Below are 25,954 nucleotides of genomic sequence, written 5' to 3' on the forward strand. Positions count from 1 at the left end.
ATTTCCCATTTGGTCATGGAGACAAGAACATCTATCAGTGCTTGTACCTTTGCTTCTCTGGGCAACACTCGCCCATGACCCACAATATGCCATAGGTAGGTTACTTGAGCTTTAGCGAACTCAGTCTTTGCAAGATTTACCATGAGGTCAGCCGACTGTAACTTTCGGAAAAGGGCTTTTAACTGGCCTAGGTGGTTCCCCCCAGGTATCACTGTACACTAACAGATCATCCAGGTACCCACACAGTTGGGTAGGCCAGCCATTACCTGGTTCATCAGCCTTTGGAAGGTGGCTGTGGTATTTCTTCATCCAAAGGGCATCACCTGGTCTGGGGTGGCAAAAGTTGAGATCTCTTTAGCTTGGGAGGTTAAGTGAACCTGCCAGTACCCTTTTAACAAATCTATTTTGGTTATGTAGGTGTTGTTTCCTACTCTATCTGTACAGTCTGCCAGGCAGGGAATTGGGTAGCAATCAGCTCTGGTCACTGCATTAATCTTTCTGGACTTAATGCAGAGCCTTGTTGAGTCATCAGGCTTGGGCAACAGCACAACTGGGGAACTCCAACTTCTCTGACTGGGCTCAGTCAGCTTGTGCTCCCCCATGTACTGAATTTCCTCCCAAACCTGGGTCAGTTTCTTGGGACCTAGGCAATTGGGATTTTCTTTTATGGGAGGGGTCTCTCCTACTTCCACATCATGTAGGATTAATGTTGTCACCCTGGTTTGTCTCTGCAGATCCCTTTAAATACTGTGAGCAGCCTTGTTAGGCCTCCTCTCTGTTCTGCAATTAAATAGGAGAGTACAGTGTCTAATTTCCCTAACATTTCAATGTTAGCTAACCGGACGGTAGGGGGTTCGATTTGGGAATCCTCCAGGCCTCCCTCTAACTTGTCTTCACTATCCCTTTCGCCCTCCTCTTTGCTGACTGCCTGTCAGACTTGTGCTTGTTTGTCTCCTTCATGGCTGTGATACCGTTTTAACATGTTGATGCAGCACAGCCTTTGCTTTTTCCTACAATCTGGGGTGTCAATTATATAATTCACCTGGCTAATTCTCTTTACAACTTTGTACGGGCCAGTGAACCGGGTTTTCAATGGTTCTCCCTGTATTATTAATAGCACTGACACATGGTCTCCGGGCTGAAATGTTCTGGCTTTGGCATGTTTATCCGCCTGCCTTTCCATAGCTGTCTGGGAGGTTTTTAGGTGTTTCTCAGCCGCCGCACAGACTCTTGTGAGCCATTCTCGGAATCGAGATGTAGTTTAACAGGGAAGATTCGTCCCAACACCAATTCTACAACAGTACAAGCAGCCTCAATAACTGTGGACTACTGCACAAAAAGTGGCAGTACTGCAGCGACACCACTGGTACAGTGGTAGCATTATGACCAAATCTTAAATAGCACATGGTTAGTATCACGGCAACATAGCCATATTCATGAAACAGTCAAGCATTCAGACAGCACAGTCATTAATTTTCACACTGAAAAGCAGGGATTGAAGTAGCTCATGTATGAACTTAAATGAGTTCCACACAGTGACCTTTTACCTGAATTGCAATTAACTTCAGGAATGTGGAGATTGCCTTTACTGCTGGATCTGGTTTGAATAGGTGTCAAATACCTTGCTAACTGTTTGGATGAACTAGTCACAACAAAGGGATTTGCCGCGGAAAAAACATTTTAAATACTAAATATGTTTCAAAGGCACTCAGTTTAAACATTTGTCCAACAAAGATGTTGTAGCCATTTACAAGGAAATCTTCCAAAGTGGCTTCTATCGAAGAAAAAAATCAATAACTTGAAAAATCTTTCTGATCATTGTTTGTGATGAATATTTAACATAATCCATCAATTTGAATATAATCAATATTCATAATTATGCAAATGTTCAGAGAGAGAGAGAGGCTTGAAGACAATTTATCCAAATTCATATAAGATGCTTGCACGTTCAATGTGTCAGAAAATATGCAACGGTGTGATTCCCCAGGCAGTGGACTGAGAATGATAAAATGATGGGGCCAAAAATTCCAATCAGGCTTTGAATATTTTTCATAGGAACTGCTGCACGGAGTCTGGAAAACAGGATGAAACAGGGTCATGTCAGGATTCTGGATCTTAGACCAGCATGCTCCCGCACATCAAGGGGGCATATCTAATGGAACTCCTGGACTACCTTGAGAATTCCATACAATGGGTCTTTGTAAAATCTCAATTGAATTCTTGTCATTTGGGAGCTTGTGAGAGTTGTATTGAGGCTCTTGGAAGGATCCCAGAAGTGTCCCAGACCAAGGTAATCAATTCCAGTGGTGATAGGCTATCCTTGTTATGTCAGCAAATGGTTCCCTTAGAAGCTGAAGGTTTGGTAAACTAATCTCAGTCTTCAGCCTGGAAAGGCTTCATGGTTCCTCAGTGAGTAGTTGGAGACTACTCCCATTTATAAAGCAAGTTCAGAACAGGCATTGCTAAAGCGCACTAACAACTGAAGGCCACCCCATCACCCCTGTCCCAACTATGCTCATGGCCATTTCATTGCAAGTTAGGACAGAGTCCATGGAAATGGACATCGGCGTACTCATGGCCTACACCACTGTACTTCCTCCACTGGCAGAATGTGGTGTTTGGAATTTTAGCCTCAACAGGTCAGACCCCTTTAATGAGAAAAAACTGGTGTTTCGTATATATGTGATCACAATTATTTCCCAGCATAATTCCACTTAATTGTTCTTGCAAACCTTTAATTTTTAAAGACCTTTGCACAACACCTGCAGATGCCCTCAGGCCCAACCAGGTATCTAATGGCCTTCTGCAAGGAAATGTCTGGCACACAAGGAACAGTCAGAAGACCGTCAGGACTGTTGGTATCTGACAAAGTAGCCCTAGTGCATCCTGAGAAATGCAGTCCCAAGCATTACTAAATTATGCACATTGGCTGATCTCACTTTATCCAGTGCTTGAAACTCAACCCTATAACTCCTATAACACAGAGGTTCTTGACATTACGCAGAATTCAATGCCCTGAAGCCCTTGATTTTCAGCTAACATCCACCTTGTTTATGTCAGAAAACAGTGAGCAGGCAGTTGAAAATTCACCTATTGACTGTCCACCTATTGACTGTCCGAGGCCTAACTGCAACATTTTCAGGTGGACCTCAAATGGACAGCTAGTACCCCTGCCTGAAACAGATGAGAGCCTAATTAAACATATAATTTGGGTCCTATGTTGGTTGGGGGATTCCCCCTGCAATTTTCAGGCACAAATGAGCAGAGGCTGTATGAAAGATTAGCCCTTTGGTACCTAGTATGGAGCAGCCTAACAAACGGTTCTTAAAAGGGCAGCTGGAGACTGCTTTTGAATCAATACATTTTGGGAGGTTCTTTAAGTTTTAAATCTTCATGGCTGTTGCTACCTTCTCAGTGCCACCATTTTCTAGATTGCCTCCCTCTATGTGGCCGGGACAAATCTCCCAATTTCTTGCCTGTCCCCCCCACTTCTCCACAACCCCTCCCGTTAACTGGTGACCTCTCTGTGCATACTCGCTGAGTCCTGGCAGCTTGTCCGAAATATGAAAATGTGGCACGACCATGAAAGTGTTCAGATTTACTAGCAGGAATTAACGGGAATTCCCCAGATGAACTAGATGCCCCACCTGCTTTGTGGCAGTTTTGAGCCAAAGTTGTAAATTGCCCCCGATACAAAAGCACAAGATTAATAAGTAATTACAAGCAAGGAAGGCCATTCGATCCATCTTAATTCATCCACCCTGAGAGATTCAAACGTCTCCCAATTGGAGCATTCACTTGTTTCTTAAATGATTGCAGGATTTGTACCTTCACTGCTCTGTCTGGAAGTTTATTCCACATGTGTGAAATGGGCTTCATAAACTACCTGGATGGCATTTTATACATAAATTTAAGCAGAATGTTTAAAAAATATTTTGAGAAAGTGGTCTTTTCCCACCTGTGCTGGCAGTAAAGACTTACAAACCAGGAGCACATGTGTATAAATCTCAGCAAGCATACCTACAGCTTAAAGTCTCGTCAACAGTTTCTACACCATGTGTGATGCTGCCAAATTTTTGGCAAGCTGGCTTAGGTATTCCTTACTTTTTTTTTTACATCATTACGGTAGAAATAGCACACCAATCTTTTATTTTTAAATTAGTGAGCCATTACATAGATTGTTTAAGTTACAACAGCAACAAACTGTCTGCTTCTGTCCCCCAGGGCCTCTGGTTATCAGGAAAAGCAATCACTTCTTTGGTGGCTAGTTCTCCATTCTAAACTGCTCCTCCATCTGCCAAGGCTGCCCCATTACACCATCTGAACAGCTGAAAATAATGGCATTCCTCGGTAGCTTTGGTACAAAAATAACTGCGACTGTTGTTAGTATCAGGTGACAACTGTAAAAATGTTATTTATGGCAAAACGAAAAGCTTTTCAATAGCTTCACTGTGTAGATTTACCAGGAACATATGTTTTCTAAATCAGATTTTCTTAGAATTCATTTTTTAAAAGTATTCTTTCTTACCTGTTGAGAAATTATACAAAATATTAAGGGGCCCTGGGGTGTAGGCAGGCACAACTCAGGTGGATTGCTTGGAGGATGCCAAGAACCCGGGGCAGAACCCGGATCTGTCAGGTTTCCAGCCCATTCGTGAGGTGTCTCAGATTCTGAGGGAGAAGGGAGTCTTCCCTGTACATCCACAACCAACTTCTGGAGGGCATATCTGTGGACCTGCTGGAGGAATTGCACAAAGATTGACACAAAGATTGGCCGAGTGGTTAACAGTGAGGTTGAGTGTCTTGGGTTACAGGAAGATATAGATGGGTTGGTCAAATGGGCAGAAAAATGGCAAATGGAATTTAACCCTGAAAAGTGTGAGGTGATACACTTTGGAAGTAGTAATGTGACACAGGGGTATTCAATGAATGGCCTGACACTGGGAAGTTCCGAAGAACAAAGGGACCTTGGCGTATTTGTCCATAGATTGCTGAAGGCAGAAGGGCAGGTTAATAGGGTGGTGAAAAAGGCATATGGGACACTTGCCTTTATCAATTGAGGCAGAGATTACAAAAGCAGAGAGGTCATGTTGGAGTTGCATAGAACTTTCGTAAGGCCACAGCTGGAATACTGTGTGCAATTCTGGTCGCCACATTATAGGAAGGATGTGATTGCGCTGGAAGGGGTGCAGAGGCGATTCACCAGGATGTTGCCTGGGATGGAAATTTAAGCTATGAAGAGAGGTTGCATAGGCTTGGGTTTTCACTGGAGCAGTGAAGACTGAGGGGTGACCTGATCGAGGTGTAGAAGATTATGAGGGGCATGGACATGGTGGACAGGGAGCAGCTGTTCCCCTTCGTTGAAGGGTCAGTTATGAGGGGACACAAGTTTAAGGTGAGGGGCAGGAGGTTTAAGGGAGATTTGAGGAAGAACTTTTTTACCCAGAGGGTGGTGACGGTCTGGAATGCACTGCCTGGGAGGGTGGTAGAGGCGGGTTGTCTCACATCCTTTAAAAAGTTCCTGGATGAGCACTTGGCACGTCATAACATTCAAGGCTATGGGCCAAGTGCTGGCAAATGGGATTAGGTAGACAGGTCAGGTGTCTTTAATGCATTGGTGCAGACTCGATGGGCCAAAGGGCCTCTTCTGCACTGTATTATTCTGTGATTCTGTGATTCTGTGAATTCCATCCAGTATGCTACTCAGCAGGACCCAAGTTTGTAGGTTCCATACAAGGCATTAGGAAGGCTCCGAGATTCCCGATCAATTAGCTTTAAAATGCTGTATTTTAATCCCTTAGAAACATTCTTTGGCTCTTTCAAGGCCTCCTACCATCAGCCCATTGGGACAGGTGCCTCTGTGCACCTCTACCAACATTGCCACCCAACATACCCATGACAATGCACCTCTTCTTATGATTTGGGATGGCAGGGGTGAGGGGGGGTGGTGGTCAATGCAAAAACTCATAATAGAAGGAAGTCCAGAAGTTGCAGCCCCAAAACCTTGAAAGAGCAGATTTTCCTCTGCCTTGCGCATGGGAACACTTGGTTTTGAGTTGCAAAGAAAAAGTAAAAGGGGGTGGAGACGCATGACGTTGCTCAGAGATTTCTTGGAGATCCTCCAAGGGTGTACCTAGACCAGGTACATGTATTGAGCATCCATGTAAATGAGGAGACTGGGTAACCATTGGAGGGGCACCCAGAAGAAGTGTATATTAGGCCTTGTGTCCGGCTCTGCTCAGATTGGAGAGAGGCAGACAGCAGGGGCATGGAGCCTGAAGAAGGTAAATGGAAACTTTTTTAAAGGCCAGCAGGAAAACAGAGCCCTGTTACAGTTCCTTTGGAACTCACAGGCCACCTCTGCTTGTACCATAAGGCTCTGCCAGGAGTTGGGCCTTGTGCCTTATGGGGTGCATTGGCCTTATGCTAACGACTAATGTAGGTCTGGTCAGGTGAAGTGAACTTTCTGGGTTCCCCAGCTACCCAAGTTTCAATTTTTCAAAAGTCAGATATTCCATTTCTTAAAAAAGTACCAAACCAGTGAGCATGATTTAATTTTTTAATTAGTTTAAATAACACCAATTTCACAAACAAGTAGCGTGTTTTCATTTGTTTACAAATACAGCACAAATCATATTGAAAGGAATGTTTAATGTGGCTGAAAATGGAGGAAAATCTGAGACACTACCTTGACAGCTACCCAGGGTTCTAGGTGACATTTGCATCAATTAAGGAAAATGTATTTAAGAAGAAAGATATGTGGGAAAATATGGATGTTGAGAGATTCCTGTAGATTATATCAGTAGCTCAAAAGAGATATTGCATTTTTTTAAATGGTGCTAGAGGTCTGACCTATGTGTTTGATGTGGAAAGAGATGAATAACAGTGAATGAGACTTTAAGACACACAATTCAAGATGGGTAGTATGACACAATATTAACAGTACAGAAACAGGCCATTTAGCCCAACAGGTCTATGCCAGTATTTGTGTGTGCCACACAAGCCTCGCCCACACTTTATGTCACCTCAAACTATCAATGTATCCTTCTATTTCTTTTTCCATTACGTGTTTATCTAGCTTCGCCTTAAATACATCTATGCTATTCGCCTCAACTACTCCATGTGATAGCAAGTTCCACATTCTCACCACTCTCTGCATAAAAAGTTTCTCCAGAATTTCTTATTGGATTTATTAGGGACTACCTTATATTTATGACCCCTAATTTTGGACTCACCTACAAGTGGAAACATCTTCTCTAATATGCCCTATCGAATCCCTTTATAATTTTAAAGACCTCTATTAGCTCACCTCCCAGCCTTCCGTTTTGTAGCGAAAAGAGCCCTAAGCTGTTATCAATAGTAATAGAAAAAAAAGATGTGTGACCATGGATGGAAAAGATACCTGGCATTGAGGTGAAATGGAGGCTTTTTGTATTGGCTCTTAACTGTTTCTGGGCAGAAATTAGATCACAAGCTGTATGTAGGTTGCCAAATTTGGTTCAGTCCACTTGGTTTTATTTCTTTTTAATTCTTTATCGTATGTAAAAACATCTTAGCACTTTATGGCTGGAATTTTTCATTGGGCGGGAGTCCCAGTCCACTGGCCGAAAAGTCGGTGGCGAGCCCGCCTCCACCGAGCCTGGGGAGCCAGACCGGGATTTTTCGCTCCCCAGGCCTTTAATTGGTCTTTGGCTGGGACTTCCTGCCTAATTCCCACCTAATGATGCTGCCAGCCATTCAGCGAGCTGGCAGCTCTTAGTTTCAGCAGCGCCACTGGGAGCGATAGGTCAATCGGTCAGGCCCCGGCGAGGCAAAGGAGATCAGTTGGGGGGGGGGGGGGCGGGGGGAGTGTTGTGCATTGGGTATGGTTGGGCCTTCGGGGGGCAGCCCTCTTTGAGGCACAGGGTGCCCGATCAGGAGGGCCCCCCCCCACAGCCCGCAAGAAGGCCACCTGGTTTCACCAGGTGAGCTTTTCGAAGCCTCAGCCGCCTGCCAGCCAAAAGTAAAATACCCATGACGGAGGCCAGAGGCCTTTAAGTGCCAATTAATTGGCCACTTAAGGCCTTGATTGGCCTGGGGTGGGCGGGCCGTTTCCTTCTGCCTCCACCCATGTAAATTTGCAACGGGGGCGGAAAGGGATCGCGAATGCCCCTTCCCCCGCCTCCTGCTCAATTTTACGCCCCCACCCCCTCGCCACCAGCCCGCTCATTTGAGATGGTGTAAAATTCCAGCCTAAATATTGCATGGCAATGCAATCTGTAAATGTATGGTAGCCTAATGGCTTTGGTACTGGCGGTTCAAATGGCAAGTTGTAAAATAGAATTGAATAAATCAGGTAATTTGTGGGCTAGCACTAGTAGGAATACCACGAAAGATACTGGATCGTTCTAAGAGCTCAATTGGCTTACTACTGTCCTTCACAATGCCTACCTGTGAAATTTCATTCTCACACTACATCATTGACTTCTAATGTCCTCCAGCAATTAGAGATGGGTAATAAATACTGTCTTGCCAGTGTTTTACCCACACCTTAAGCGCAGACTAAAAAGCTATTGACTCGCTTATGTTCAGATCAATCCATTCAAATCAGTCCATGCCCAATGAGTAAAATGATACTTTGTATCAATGCATACCAAATTACAATGTGCAAAATCATTTCTATTAACTTCAGGGGCTCTTTGTGGGCACTGAGAAGATCATATTATAATTAGGCGGAATCAACATGGGATCAATAAAAGGGAAATCATGTTTGGCAAATCTATTATATTTTTATGAGCATGTAACAAGTAGGGTAGATAAAGGGGAACCTGTCAATGTAGTATATTTGGATTTTCAAAAGGCATTTGATAGGATGCCAACAAAAGGTTTTTCACTGGAACTCCCTTCCTAACAGCACTGTTGGTGTACCGACAGCACAAGGACTGCAGCAGTTCAAGAAGGCAGCTCACCACCATCTTCTCACGGGCAGTTAGGGGTGGGCAATAAATGCTGGCCTAGCCAGTGACGCCCACATCCCCCAAACAAATAAAAAAAAAGATAGGGGCTCATGAAGTTGGGGATAATATATTAGCATGGATAGAGGACCGATTAAAGGACAGAAAACAGAGAGTCGGAAAAACGGGTCATTTTCAGGTTAGTAGGCTGCTACTTGTGGAGTGCCGCAAAGATCAGTACAGGGCCGTCAGCTATTTACAATCCATATTAATGGCTTACATGAAGGAACTGAGTGTAATCTAGGTTTGCTGGCGATGCAAAGCTATGTGGGAAAGTGGCAGTGAGGAGGAGACAAAACACCTGCAAAGTGTATCGATGGGTTCAGTGAATAGGCAAGAAGACGGCAAATGGAGTATAATGTGGGGAAATGTGAGGTTATTCACTTTGGTAGGAAGAATAGAGAAGCAGATTATTTATAAATAGTGAGAAACTATTAAGTGTCGGTCTTCAGAGGGATTTGGATGTCGTTGTACAAGAAACCAGGAAGTTAACATGCAGGTACATCAAGCAATTAGGAAGGAAAATTGTATATTTTCCTTTATTGCAAGGGGGTTGGAGTACAAGAGTAAGGAATTCTTGCTGCAATTGCACAGGGCTTTGGTGAGACCACACCTGGAGTATGAGCACAGTTTTGGTCTCCGTACCTAAGGAAAGATATGCTTGCCTTCGAGGGGGTGCGGCGAAGTTTCATTAGACTGATTCCTGGGATGAGGACGTTGTGCGATGAGAATGGTCCTATGCTCTCTGGCATATCGACAAATGAGAGGTAACCTCATTGAAGCATATAAGATTCTGAGAGGGCTTTCATGCTAGATCCTGAGAGGCTGTTTCCCCAGCTGCAGATTATAGAGCAGGGTTTTCCAACCTTTTCGCGTCCGGTGAGGGGGGTGGGGGGGGGTGCACATTACAATTTTTGTCTTACATAGGGGCCGCTGAGACAATTTCAGAAAGATAAAGGCATTAAAAAGTTATCTTACTATTGATCAAAACAACAACAAATGTGCATTTTTGTGAAAAAGCTTTAAATGAGAAGATTAATTTATTGACTTACTATGTTGGGCATTGATTTAGTGAGATACCCGGCAATTGTTCTGCTTGCACAGTAGTCAACGTCTGCCCGCACACTTGCAGCGATGCGGAGTATACTGGTTAGATGTCCATCTGTCAGGAGTGATCGTGATCACTCTTTCTGCCTCTCTCTCTCTCTCTGTCTTTCTCTCACTGTGATCCCCCTCTCTCTGTTGTTCCGCCCCACCCCCGTGTCGCCCTCAGTCTCTATGTCTGTCCCTCTCTCTGTCTCTCCCCTCTCTCTCTCCCCTCTCTCTCTCACTCTCTCTCTCTGTCCCTCTCTCTCTCTGCCTCCTCTCTCTTTCTGTCTCTCTCTCTCCCTGTGTTCACCCTCTCTGTGTTGTTGCCCCCCTCTGTGTCATCCTCACTCGCTGTGTCCACCCAGCCTCTCTCTGTCCCCCCTCTCTGTTCCTCTCTCTGCCCCCCAACCCCCTCTCTCTTTCTGTCTGTCCCCCTCTCTCTTGGTGTCACCCCTCTCTCTCTCTGTCCTTCCATCTCTCTCTCTCTGTCTCCCCTGTCTCTCTCTCTGTTCCCTTCTCTCTCAGTTTCCCGCTCTCCCCCTCTCTCCCTCTCTGTTCAACCCCCCTCTGTTCAAGGATATGAAGCACTTCATATTCTTCTTTGCTCATTAGGGATTAAAAGGCCAGGATCAAGAAGGTAATCAACCCCCCCACCCCCCTGAAATCAATTACCTTTTACTTTTGTGGCCAAGCAAGACCTACAATGAAGCTCACATCAGCTGTTATCTGGAGTGGCTTCCATTGGGTCTAGCAAATGTACAGCTGGTTTTAGCCATGGCTCAGTTGCACTCTTGCCTTTGAGTTAGGAAGTTGTGAGTTCAAATCCCACTTTTGAGCACAAAAATCAAAACCTATACTGCAGTGCAATGCTGAGGGACTGCTGGCAGTGCTGTCTTTAAGCTGAGACATTAAATTGAGGCCCTGTCTGCCCTCTTAAGTAGACATAAATGATCCCAAAGCACAACTTGAAGAAGAGCAGTGGAGTTATTCCTGATGACCTGGCCAATATTTATCTCTCAATCAACATCGCAAAAAAAGATTATCAGGTCATTACCAAATTTCTGTTTGTGGGAGCTTGCCGTGTGCAAATTGGCTGCTGCATTTAATGCATTCCAACAGTGACTACACGTCAAAAGTAATTAATTGGCTGTAAAGTGTTTTTGGAAGTCCTGAGGCCCTGCAAGGCACTATTTAAATGCAAGTCTTCCCCCTGCACAGCAGAGCCTTTTATCCATCTCCAGTGTTTTCCTTCCAGCTGGACGCCTCGCTCTTGGTTCCTACCCTCTCTTGATCTTTTCGTTGAGAACTGCAAGCCTGACATCGGCCATCTCAATTTCTCCACTCCCCTCACTCAGCCTAATCTGTCTCCCTCTGAACCTGCTGCACTCCGTTCTGTCAGATCCAACCTTATCACTGTCATCAAACCTGCTGACAAGGGTGGTGCTGTTGTTGTCTGGTGTACTGACCTGTACCTAGCAGAGGCTGAACACCAACCCTCCGACAATTCCTCCTACCTCCCCTTGGACCATGACCCTCCACCACCGAACATTAAGACTGTCTCCAGGACTGTCACTGACTTCATCTCCTCTGGAGATTTTCCCTCCACAGCCTCCAACCTTATAGTCCCCCAACCTCTAACAGCCCACTTCTGCCTCCTTCCCAAGATCCACAAATGGACTGCCTTGGTAAGACCCATTGTTTCAGCCTGTTCCTGCCCCACTGAACAGATTTCTTCTTATCTTGACTCTATTTTTTCTCCCCTTATCCAGTCTGTCCTCAGCTCCATCTGTGACTCTCCCAACCCCCTCCGTCAATTTAACAGTTTCCAATGTCCTGGCCCTAACCAACTCCTCTTCACCATGATGTCTCATCTCACTACACCTCTATCCCAACCAGGATGGTCTGAGAGATCTCTATTTCTTCCTTGAATTAAGCCCAACCAGTCCTCAACTACCACCACCCTCCTCTGCCTGGTTGAACAACTTCTCCTTCAACTCCACTCACTTGGAACTTTCCTTGTTCCAGTCCTACTTGGGCCCCTCACTCTTCTTCCTGTTCATTGATGACTGTATCAGTGCCATTTCCTGCTCTTGTCCTAAACTGAAAAACTTCATCAACTTTCCTTCCAATTTCTACTCTTCTCTCACCTTCACATGGTCCTTCTCCAATACTTCCCTTCCCTTCCTCGACTTCTCTGTCTCCATTTCTGGGGATAAGCTATCAACAAATATTCACTATAAGCCCATGGACTCCCACAGCTGGCTCAACTGTACCTCCTCGCACCTTGCTTCCTGTAAAAACTCTATTCTATTCTCCCAGTTTCTCTGTCTCCGTCGCATTTGTTTTGATGATGCAACCTTTTATACCAATGCTTCGGATATGTCTTCTTTTTAGCTCAACTGAGGATTTCCTCCCACTGTGATTGACAGGGCCCTTGACTGTGTCCATTCTATTTCCCACACTTCTGTTCTCTTCCCTTACCCTCCCTCCCAGAACCACAATAAGATTCACCTTCCATCCCACCACCCTCTGTATACAATGGATTATCCTCCACCATTTCCATCACGTCCAGCATGATGGCACCACCAAACACATCTTCCTCTCACCTCCCCTTTCAGCATTCCAAAGGGATCGTTCCCTCCTGGCACCCTGGTTCACTCCTCAATCTCTGCCAACATTCCCTCCCCTTCTTATGTCACTCTCCTTGCAAGGACAGGAGATGCAACACCTGCCCTTTTACTTCCTCTCTCCTCACCATCCAAAGCCCCAAACACTCCTTCCTCGTGAAACATGATTTACGTGTACTTCTTTCAATTTAATATACTGTATTCGCTGCTCACAATGCGATCCGCTCTACATTGGGGAAACCAAACACAGATTGAGTGACCACTTTGCGGAACAGCTCTGTTCTAATTCTCCACCTTGCTCTCTAGCTGACCTCTCTGTCGTCGGCCTACTGCAGTGTTCCAATGAAGCTTAAAGCAAGTTCAAGGGACAGCACCTCATCTTCTGATTAGGCACTTTGCAGCCTTCTGGACTCAACATTGAGTTTACAATTTCAGACCATAACCTCTGCCCCCATTTTGTTTCCTTTTCTTTGCATGTTTCAATCTTACCCTTGTTTTACTCTTGTTTTTGCTTTCAGAGCTGTTCACCATTCTGCCATTCACACCGCTCCTCGGCACATCTTTTGTTTCTTTGTTTCGTTTCTTTGCCCCATCACCACTCCCTTTTGCCCTTCACAACTAATTCTTTTGTCATTTAATCTCTCCTGCCTTCATCACATATCTTCCCTTTTGTTCTTTTCCCCACACTGCCCATTTCACCTGCTTAAAATCTATTACATTGCAAATTTTTCCAAGTTCTGATGAAAAGTCATCAACCTGCAACGTGAACTCTATTTGTCTCACCATAGATGCTGCCTGATTTGCTGAGTATTTCCAGCATTTTCTGTCTTTACTTCAGATTTCCAACATCTGCAGTATTTTTCTCGTTCTTTTTTCCTTTCTTTATAATTCCCAGGGTAGCCCGGGAACTCATCCAGATAATATCCCAAAGCTGGCAGCAGAGGTAGGATGGGTAGGTAAAGGACTTCTTCCCCAACCAGAGACACAGGGCAGAAGATCCATGCAACCAGGTTTCCCCTATATTGAAGCCCTCATCTTGGGCAATCTGCCTAACCTCTGCCTTCTCACTCCACCGGAATTTTGAGGTTTGTGTGTTTAATCTTGAATAATTTATTTCATTTGAGCATAATAGCCAGTTGCTGTGGATTATTACAGGCTTACTTGCTCTGCTAAGATTAATGGATCCATATATTTAGGAAAGAACTGATTATGGTGAGTTTGAACAACTTAATTGATCCTGAAGTTATTCTGAGATAAACCACTTTATAAAGGGAGTATTATTTTAAACAGTACCAGAATTTATTGACCATTAACACTATACTTACAGCATAAGTGTATTCCTCTGCCAGTCAGGAGATCAGTGAGTCTAGCAGCCAGTGGTCAGGGCAACAAAGAGATTCTTCAAAAAAATAAACCCTTTTCCACTACCAAACAACAGAAAGGCAGGTCAGAAAGCCCGAACCAGTTCAGTACATTATCTACAAGTGAAAATTCTAGATTGAAGCAAGAATGCAGCATGTTCAAATTTTGTCCAGATGAACAAAAAACAATCTACAAATATGGTGGGAAGATAAAAGGGTCAAATTTCTGCACTGATTCCGTGATGTAAGCAGCATTCCCTGGGGTTTCTGTGTTGTGATAGAGAGTGGGAAAACCCCATGTGGACGTTAATGGTGTGAGAGGTCATGGCGTGATACCAGACTGTGTCATCCCTGTAAACTCCGTGGGAACCAGGTCATGCCAATTGAACTCCAAGGACCCTGATGACCTTTTCACAACCAACTGAATAGTAAAAATTTCAGGAAGAAGCATAGGCCCTAACAGGTCAGTTTTGAACCTATCTTTTTGGATCATAATATCATGGGGCTTCGCTTTGCATGACCTCAGTCAGTAGTGTACCTTGACTGCATAAGGGCTCAGTTTAAAGCGAAGGTGGACAAGAATGGTATGGGGAAGCTGTAAGAGTGTTCCTCTGGGCTCCACAAGGATGTTTGTGCCCCTGCTGCCCCAGGTTTCCCTCTTTCCCATCCACGGGTCCTTGCCTTACCTTCAATGCCTTACCTGAAAGCCTAGTGGGGTGGTCTCTGAGTTGCCCAATTTTCTGCTGCCAGTAAGCAGGATGTAAATAAGCCCTGCGAGTTAAAATAATCCTGACCTCAAACTGATGATATTTGGGATTGGAGTTATTGATGTTCACGCCATTCCCTGTCCAAAACCCAGTCCTTGTTAAAATTCCTCTCTTTAAGTGCACCAAATAAAATGTGCAAAATATTTATAAATAAATCACAGTGGATTTAATATTCTTACATATTGTGAGGGCTAACTTAAGCACCCAATAGAAGGACAAAACTCCAAATATGGCTATGTGCATATAGTAGAGGGTATTTAACAATCAATTGTAGCTGTGATATAGGTCAGTAACTGTATTCCTTCAGCTTTCATCTTTTGTCTCACTGGGGTAATCTTCAACTTCCGGCTAAAATGGGTGTGAATTTGGTAGAGCGACCATGCCACTTGCCCAAAGACAGCACCGGGAAGCTACCTATTAGGGTGGGGTTGGGCCTTTTTTAAATGCCACCGCTGAGTTGAGGGCACTTTAGAGAGGACTTCAGCTTCCAGTATTGTCTTTAAGAATTGCTGGTTAGGCACTCAATGCCCGCTACAAATGGTGCATGTTTGCCCAATTTTAACTGAAAATAACAGCTGGAGTGCTAACTGCCACATTTCAGAATCGCCTGCTGGAAGCAGCTGGCAAGCTGCTAACCCATGTACAGGCAAGCCCAAAAATTGCATTAATGGACCTTGGATGTCAATGAAGACACCAAGGTATGGTAGTGTCTCATAGCTGCAGAAATTGCTAAGTGAAAGTCTCCATACTCTTCAGACTCACAAAATTCTCACTTCCACCTGTCTCAGCTGGTGCTGGCAGCAACTGCACCCTGTCTAAGTTGCCCTGATTGCATGGCAAATGTGACAACAACAACTTACATTTATATAGTGCCTTTAACATCGAAAAATGTCACAAGCTGCTTCATAGAAGCGTTATCAAACAACATTTGACACAAGCCACTTAAAGAGTTATTAGGACAGGTGACCACAAGCTTTGCCCAACAGAAGGTTTTAAGGAGCATCTTAAAGGAGAACAGAGAGGTGGAGAGATCTAAGGAGGGAATTCCAGAATTTAGGGCCAAGACAGCTGAAGGCATTCACATCAATGTTGGGGCAATGTAAATTGGGAATGCACAAGAGGCCAGAATTGGAAGAGCACAGGATTCACGGAGGGTTGTAGAGCTGGAGGAGGTTACAGAGATAGGGAGAGGTGAGGCCATGGCGGGATTTGAACACAAAGATTAGAATTTTTAAATTTGAGTCATTGCTGCACCAGGCAATGTAGTTCAGTGAGGACAGGGGTGATGTCTGAACAGGACTCAGTATCAATTAGGATAGGGGCAGCAGAGCTTCAGGTAAGTTGAGGTTTATGGAAGGTGGTAGATCAGAGACCAGCTAGGACAGCATTGGAATAGTTGAGATAAAAACAAAAAATGCTGGAAATACTCAGCAGGTCCGGCAGCATCTGTGGAGACAGAAACAAAGTTAACGTTTCAGGTCACTGAGTATTTCCAGCATTTTTTGTTTTTATTTCAGATTTACAGCATCTGCAGTATTTTGCTTTTATTTTATTGGAATAGTTGCAATGGATGTAAAAAATGCAAGGATGAGAATTCCAGCAGCTGATAGGCTGATCGAGGGGAAGAGAGACGGGCCATATATTGAGGTGGAAGTAAGGCATCTTGGTGATGGAGCTCAGCTTAAGGTCAAATGAGACACTGAGGTTGCCAACAGCCTGAGACAGTGGCTAGGGAGAGAGATAGAATTAGTGGTTAGGGAACCAAGATTGTGGTGGGACCTAAAACAATGGATTCAGTCTTCCCAATATTTAATTGGAGGAACTTTCTGATCACACAATCCTGGATGTTGGACAAGCAGCGTGACAAATTAGAGACAACGGAAGGGTCGAGAGAGCTGGTGGTGAGGTAGTGCTTGGTGTTGGTAACATACATGTGGAATTTAGCATGTGTTGGTGTGATGTTGCTGGGGAGCTACATGTAGATGATACATAGGAAAGGGCCAAAGATAGATCCTTGGGGTCTCCGGAGGAATTGGTAAGGAAGCAGGAAGAGAAGCCATTGCAGGAGATTCTTTGGCAACGACTGAACAGATAGGAATGGACACACGCAAGGGAAGTCCCATGCAACTGGACAACAGAAGAGAGACATTGGAGGAGGATAATATGGGCAACAGTGCCAACGGCTCCAGACTGGTCGAGAAGGATGAGGAGTGACAGTGCACCATGATCACAGTCACATATGACATCGTTTGTGACTTTGAATAGGACCAATTCAGCGCTGTGGCAGGGATGGAAACCTGATTGAAGGGGTTCAAAAATGGTGTTACAGGAATGATAGGCACAGATTTGGGAGGATGCAACATGTTCAAGGACTTTGGAGCTGACCAAAAGCTTGGTCAAAGAGGTAAGTTTTGAAAAAGCGTCTGAAAGGTGCAAAGGGAACAGAGGCAGAAAGGTTTAGGGAGGGAATTCCAGAGCTTAGGGACTCAGCAGCTGAAAGCACAGCTATCAATGATGGAGTGATTAAAAGTGTTGATGTGCAAGAGGCCAAAATTGGAGGAGCAAGAGATTTCGGAGGATTTAGAGCTGAAGGAAGTTACAGAGATAGGGTGGGATGAGGCCATGGAGGAATTTGACAATAAGGATGAGAAACAACATGCTGACATATCCTGTAAGGCATTGCATAGGGAGCTGTAAGGCATATCTCTTTGTCCGCCACAATGTGCTGTGTACCGATTGTTGAAAAGTAGATCTAGAACACATTGGCCTGGATTTTGCAGGGGCCTATGACAGCGAGCTGTCAATGTTCACCATCATACCGACATTCCCCCTCTGAAACCAACCGTAACTTCAGGATTTAGCACATGGGCAGATTCACACAGAAATCCCAAAGTTGCTGTCTGTCGCTCACTGCTTTGCCACCTGCTGCACTGTGCCACCCCCACACCACACTGCCCCCCTCCCACCAACACCCCCCCCCGCCCCGCAGAGTCAGCAATCAGCAAATGATGTAGCAAGAACTTCCCTTTTTTTGCTTTCACATCGCTCTTAGAAACCCCGTAAAAAGTTACATCTTGTTCAATCAGGTGTACTGGGTTATTAACAGCGACAACAGATCCTGATGTGAAAAAAATCATATTTGTGGAGTGTTGTTGTGTCTCCATTATGATTAATTACCAAATGTTTTAACCTGAATTTTTCAGATTTTTTTTAACAAAGTTTTTTCATGATATTTCAGCTTCTACCTTCATCTTATGTGTATGTCCCAATCTTTACCTAGATCTGTGTAACACTTTTAAAAAGTGATTTGACTTTAGTGCTTTACCCTTCCTGGTTGGCTGTCTATGAGAATTCTTTAATGTGATTGGCTGTGTGGACAGCTTGATGACATCACTGCAGCTCCACATTGGGAATCCCCATTAAGGAATGCTGCAGCCAACTGTACGGTGAAAGAAGGTAAAGTTCTCACCATGGGGTTTGCTACATCTCTCACCGAGGCTTTCTTCTGGGTTACTGGCATTGCTTCGCTGCTGACCAGAAATTCCAGGCCATTATTTATGGTAAATTAAGTGAATACCTGAATTTAAGATAAAATAAAAACAGAACATTGTGATGAGAATCATTGACCTGAAACATTAACTCTGTTTCTCTCTCCACAGATGCTGCCAGACTTGTTGAGTATTTCCAGCATGTTCTGTTTTATTTCAGGTTTCCAGCGCCACAGTATTTTGCTTCTGTAGCTGAATAAAAGCTCCAGGCACAAGCAATTATTCTAACAGACATTGATCTGAACATTGGTTTGAATGCTCAATATGGTTAGAAAATTGGTCTTTGTTATTATTGTTTGCTATATCAGTAAAGATGTGGCTCTTTAAAAAATGTATGTAAAATCAATAATATGTTTTCCAATCTTATTCAATTTCATGTTCTTACAAATCTACTTGTAGTTTTCATCTGAATGACTATTATTTTTGTTGCTGATTGTAATAGAATGGAGAATCTTTCAGATGAAAAATCTTCCTTTTGGCACCTTTCCCATTGCTAGAACTTTATTAGAAACAGTTGCTGGAGTCCTTCCTCACTGAGGACAATGCCTCAGTAATTCTGAAGAAAGCAGACATGTGAAGCAGAATCATCTCCATCTTAAAATGGCAAAACCAGGCACCAGGTAGTATTTTGGTGAATTTCTCTCTATAACTCTAAGCTAATCCTTCATCAGTAACTCACTACCGAAAACATTAACACCAGAGAGCAACATTGCTTAGCTGCTATTGGCAGTTGTGACCTGATCACAATGCAAGAAATGTGCAAAAATGTGAACCTTCATTGTCAAATGGCTGATTGTCCATATGTCCATTATCACACCCAGAGGAAGCATGTTTCCAAACTGATCATTCGTCCATTTATTTTAGTATTTATACATGATATTTGCATTTTTTTTTCATCGCTCACTTTTTTTACAACTGCAACTGCCATAAGGGAGGGTTGCATTTTAGTGTAAGTGTCAGGATGACCCTCCCAGGATCAAAGTTTGCAAGGTCAGCAGTAGATTCCTTGTTTTACATACCAATAGCAGGCACCTGCATCAGGAGGGGCACACCTAGGGTATCTGCCTTAGAAAAGAGGCTAGAACGTCTGGCAGCAGTTGCCATGCTGGTTATCTGGCCAGTCAGGGTGCTCAGAAAATAAAAGTAAACTGCCCCCACTGGTTCCCTTCGCAGGGAATCTTCACCTTCTCATACTAGACTTCATTTAAGGACAAAGACGAAAAGCTCAGTGGCTGAATTAAACTACACTATCTTAGTTCCTACCCCATCATTACCAGTTCAGTTCTGGAAGCAGTTTTTGCTGGAAACTTCAGCCACGCTCAGCCCAGAAATATATGTGCCAATTTTTTTTCCCTTTAAGCCACTCTCTTGCCAATCAAATGGAGTCACGCAAAGACATTTTCACGATTTGTAAGCATTCTCTCCTGCGAGGAACGATCGAAACAAAACGAAGCTCTATAATTTTCTTTTCTTTCAGCTGTTGACTATAAATTAGCCTTATGAAGTGTCAATGGCATCTGTCATCAAAACACATTCCAGCTATCCATTATATCAAACATTTGTTTTCCATTTCTGTAGAATGTATCTGTTCTTTTCCCTCTGTGAAGGAGATCTACGTATCTCTTTACGACTTCTGCCAATGTCTAACAACTACTTTGAAACCATTGTCGTTAATTTTTATCCTTGCTGCCTCAGATGATCATCATTCATCGGCTAAAAATACAATCTGGACTGCGATGAAATAGTCCAGTTTTATAATGTAACATTTATATCATTTTATGTTCTAAAAATTAATGTTCCCTGGCTTTGTAGCCAGTACTTTGACAGCATAATTAATTAATTTCAGGTCATTTGACTGCTACTGGAGCTTTATACTCCTGCTTGTAATTCCATTATTTTATCCCGGAGGAACTGTGGTAAACTGTAATTCTATCAGAAATGCTGAGTAAGCCACGAATACCAAAGCTATGCTGCAACAAGATTGCTTACATTTGCATCAGAAGTAATCTGTCAACATCGCTTCATGCACTGTTCAATTTAACTTACATTGTCAACCAGCTAAACCAATGCATACATTTTCCCCTCTGATTTTTTTCCTCTTCTATTGAATATTGAAGGGAAAAAAAAACTTCCAGAGAAACGGTGACTTAACAAAACAGGGACAGGATTTTTTCTCTCTCTGAGAATCTAGAGTTGTTATTAAAGGAGAAAATAAAACCTTTTTAAAACAATACCAGTTCACATGAACAGAAAAGGCTGAATAAGTAATATTCAAAATGTTTAAAGTACAAAGATTTGAATCCAGTTTACAATACGTTTAACCAAAAGTTAATCCCACTAAATACTAGCGATTATTGATGCCGAGATCTAAGAGGCTTTGAAGTCTTATGCTATGGGTTCAGTGATTTGAACCCAGATGTCTCATTGGCTCATCAGCATTGTGGTTTCCGGAAGAAACAAACATTTTGCAATTTTCAATAATGTCAAATCTGCAATTTCTATTAATAAGCTTTTGGTATAATGTCAGACACAATTTGTTTTTTTAATAAATATTCTGTAATCTTCACCAGGTTATCATAGGGCTCAAATATCCTGATCATTGCTTTGGAGATACAAGCAGGATAAGATTTCGCAGGATCTATGTCATTTGTCACAATGAAGAATGTGTTACATTGAGAAGGATCTAATACAACTGGGAACAGAAAACTGCAGCAAGAGTGACAAAACTGGAGGAGGTTCTGTACTAAATGCTACTCTATCTTTCTCTTGTAGCTGCACATCAACTTGCTGTGGAGGAGATTTTCAATTCTTGTGTAAATCAGGGAGGCAGTATGCTCAGTTTACCCACCCAATGATGTTGGTGAGAGACCTGATCCACCTTTGTAGTAGGCCCTCATTTAACAATCAAGATGTGCTGCCAGTACTACTCGCAATCCTTATAGGTAGCTCACCCATTGAGAGGGTGGGAAATCTGGTGGGGTTGCAGCCTACGCCTGGTGGAACACGTTTTCACAGTCTGTTGATAAGGTGGCTACAGCCTGTCCCCCTAAATTTGTGGATGGTGCTGTGGAGATGTTTGTAGAGAAAATGAGCAGCAGGAAGAAGGTCCTCTTCCATTGTGATGTGCTCCCAGTGCGCTGACAAATTTCCCAGCCACAATGGAGAGGGGTGGCTGAATACATAAATAATAGTAACATTGTTCCAAGACCCTGCCAGCAATTCAGAGGGGGGGGGGGGAACAATCACCAGAGCTACTAAGGGACTCCCCTTTATATCTCTTTCACTCCTTGTGCAGCCCAGCACCACATACTTTAACCCCAGCACCAGCAACCCTTCCCTCTTCTTCTCATATCTATCCTGGTACCATGACAGGACACGTTACTGCACCTCCTTCTGTTTGCACTAACACACTCAGGACTTGATACTGCCCCCATAACTATTTCCTTCTCTTCCATACACCTGCTGCTTCTTCCTCTCAGCATGCACACTATGTTAAGCTGCCTCACATTTTCAGTTCCCTTTAATAGGAAACACAATAAACCAACAGGAGGAAGATGACAAGGTCAAGAGGAGGCATCGGCACAATTGCTAAAGCTAATGGGGAGGTGGGCAGGCAGCATTGCCAATAATAAGGCTGAAGACCACACATTTTTGGCCATCTTCCCTTCGATTTCTCTTTAAACTTAATTCTCTCACTCACACACTTAGCATGATAAGCTGTTGGTGTATAGTGCTGCCACTCATCTGTTACGTTAACCTTTCCACTGAGTGACAACCCTTGACCCCCTCCCATGTTTCTAGAACCGTTAGAGGCCTTGGGCCTTGTTTCAGCAAATGCTGAGGAGAACCATCCCAAGGATGCACCATCACTCACTCTCACCCTTTCAATCACCAACACCGAAATCAGCATACTTTAGATTGTGTGTGCAAGAGTGGAACTGAAGGACAGTGAATGGAGCAGACCGATGATAAAGCAAGCTCCAAGTGCGAAACTGAGGGAGAGCAAAGGGAGTGACCAAGCATAAAATCAGACCAAAGAGAGGACCTGCAGGAGAGCAAGAGGAGCAGAGAGGGTAAAACAAGAACCAAGAGCTTCCACCACCCTTGCAGGCAGTGGGTTCCAGCTCATTACCAATCACTGCATACAAAGTTTCTTCCTCACAACCTCCTTGTATCTTTTGCCAACACCTTAAATATGTGTTCCCTAGTGCTTTTATCATCAGCTAATGGGAACAGCTTTTCTTTTTCTACCTTGTCTAAACCTGTCATAATCTTGTACATGTCTGTTAGATATCCCCTCAATCTTCTTTGCTGCAAGGAGAACAATCCCAGCTTCTTCAACCTAACCTTGTAACTAAAATCCTCCAGCCCTGGAACCATTCTGGTAAATCTCCTCTGCACCCTCTCAAGGACTCTCACAACCTTCCTGAAGTGCAGTGACCAGAACTGGATGCAATACTCCAGTTTTGGCCTGACCAGTACTTTATAAAGGTTCAGCATAACTTCCCTGCTTTAGTACTCAATACCTTCATTTATGAAGATTAAGATCCCATATGCTTTGCTAACTATTCTCACAATATATCCTGCCTGCAAGGAGAAGCTTTTTATGTTATCTTATGCAACATAAATGAGATGCGTGGAGTTCAGTTGATTGAAGATCTCAAACAGGTTTATTAACAGCTAACAAGTATATACAGTACAGAGCTATCTATTTGCAGGACGTGCCTCTTGGTGTTACAGTTGCAGAGTGAGACTGGCACATAGTCACATGACCATGTCCTGGTACTTAGCTCATTATCTTATTAAGATCTTAAAGATATATTACTCTTAAAGGCAATCACACAACACTGCCACCTTCAAAGATTTGTACACATGAACCCCCATGTCCCTCTATCCCTGCATACTCAGTAAAACTGTGCCATTAAGTCTATATTGCCTCTCCCCATTCCTTTTGCCAAAATGCATCATCTCACACTTCTCTGTATTAAATTCCATCTGCCACTTGTTTGCCCATGTTCTGTTGCTGTCAATTGGTATCATTCTCACTGACTGCTTCATGGTGTATGGCATTGAAGTTTTGCAGTGAACAGTGGGGTGTGCGACCACTTCAATGAACAATTGGGCCCTCCATGCAGGTATCTCTGGGCACTAGTAATAGCCTCTTGCAGAGATGAGCTCAACCATCTCCTCCACCTTGATCAGCTTGGGAGACCAAATGGATAGAGGCTTCAAGTGGATCATGGATCTCCTAGTCCCCCCGATCAGTGGAAGTGCTGAGTCACAAGCTCCTGGTAGTGGTTGTGGTGCATTAAAAAGGCACATATTACACTTTCTTACAATGACAGCATTTGTCCTCTCAACCAAAGACATCTGTGATGCCAGCACACCATCTGGGTCAAACTATTCCAGCAGTCATTGAGATATTGCAGCCTGCATTTGGGCTCTCTGAAGACTGAGCTATTGGAGATTGCCAACCATGAACACCTCATAATCCCTAACAGTATCACAGTGGCCAACCCCCACCTTACATACTGCAACAGGGGAGCACCTCGTACAAGTATCAGAGTAGATAAGAAAGCACTTTAGACAGGGACTACAGGCTCACACCAAAGGTTATCAGTAATATTAGGTGTCATCTGTAGCTCAGTGATAGCTCTCAGTCGTTCAAGCCCCAGTCCAGAGACTCAAGCACAAATTCTAGGCTAATGACCTTGTGGAGTTTTGAGGGAGTGCTATATTGTCAGAGGTGCCAACTTTCAGATGAGTCCTTAAACCAAAGTCCCGCCTGCCGTCTCACTTAAAGATCCCATTGTACTCTTCAAAGAAGAGTAGAAGAACTCGCTATTGTGTCTTGGCCAATCCCTCAACCAAAATCACTATTAAAAAAAGATTATTTAGTCATTATCACATTGCTGTTGGAGGGAACTTGCTGTGCATAAAGTGACTGCTGTGTTTCCCACATTACAACAGTGACTACACTGCAAAGGTACTTCATTGACTGTAAAGCACTTTGGGACATCCTGAGGTCATGAAAGGTACTATAAAAATACACATCTTTCTTTTCTTTCTGGTAAAATTTGTTCTGAGAATTATGAAATCAGAATGCTTTTTGAAACTTTTGCGTGAAGAAAGTTTTCCAGAAGTAGCAGGTTACCAATATTATAATAAAAGCAAAATACTGCAGGTGCTGGAAATCTGAAATAAAAACAAGAAATGCTGGAAATACTCAGCAGGTCTGGCAGCATCTGTGGAGAGAGAAGCAGAGTTATTGTTTCAGGTTAGTGACCCTTCATCAGGTGATCAATATTACTTGATATTAACACTAATGTTCATCTTTGGGCAGATGTTGTTTATTGGAGGCTTTAAGGAATGGGACAGATGTTGGACTTGACAGCTAGGCTGGGAATTCTTCAGCTGGGGATTTTTCAGCTGAAAAACTGTTCAATGAGCTGCAGTCAAAGACCTCTCACACAGCTGATGACAGTGAGAGCCATCCTGCTTTCTCACCATCTTCTGTATCATTCGTGTCATCTCCTTCATCAGTCAGTTTAACTTCAGGGGTGGGGAAACTTCTGGAAACAATAATTCGGGACAAAATTAATAGTCACATGGACATATGCTAGTTAATTACGGAAAGCCAGCAAGGATTTGTTAAGGGAAAATCGTGTTTAACTGACTTTCTGGAGTTTTATGAAGGGGTAATCGAAAGAGTTGATTACATGCTGTTGATATGGTGTACATGGACTTCCAAAAGGCATTTGACACAGTGCCACACAACAGACTTGTGAGCAAAGTTATAGCTCACAGAATAAAAGGGACAGTTACAACATGGATACGAAATTGGCTGAGTGACAGGAAACAAAGAGTATTGGTTAATGGATGTTTTTTGGGATGCAGGAAGGTTTGTAGTGGAGCTCCCCAGGGGTCAGTGTTGAGACCTTTTTTCTTCCTGATATATATTAATGACTTAGACCTTGGTGTACAGGGCACAATTTCCAAATTTGCAGATGATACAAAACTTGGAAGCATTGCGAACTGTGAGCAGGATAATGTAGAACTTCAAAAGGACATAGACAAGCTGGTGGAATGGGCCAGTAAGTGGCAGCTGAAGTTCAATGTGGAGAAGTGTGAAGTGATCCATTTTGGCAGGAAGAACATGGAGAGACAATATAAAATAAAGGGTACAACTTTAAAGGGGATGTAGGAACAGAGGAACCTGGATGTATATGTGCATAAGTCATTGAAGGTGACAGGACAGATTGAGACAGTTGTCAATAAAGCAAACAGTATCCTAGGCTATATTAATAGGGGCATAGAGTACAAGAGCAAGGAGGTTATGTTGAACTTGTATAAGACACTAGATCGACATCAGCTGAAGTACTGCGAGTACTGCTTCGAGTTCTAGGCACCACATTTAAGAAAAGATGTGACGGCATTGGAGAGAGTGCAAAAAAGATTCACCAGAATGGTTCCATGGATTAGGAACTACATTTATGAAGATAGATTGCAGAAGTTGGGACTATTTTCCTTGGAAAAGAGAAGGCTGAGAGGAGATTTGATAGAGGTATT

Source organism: Heterodontus francisci, chromosome 1, assembly GCF_036365525.1.
Source record: "Heterodontus francisci isolate sHetFra1 chromosome 1, sHetFra1.hap1, whole genome shotgun sequence".
Taxonomy (NCBI): domain Eukaryota; kingdom Metazoa; phylum Chordata; class Chondrichthyes; order Heterodontiformes; family Heterodontidae; genus Heterodontus; species Heterodontus francisci.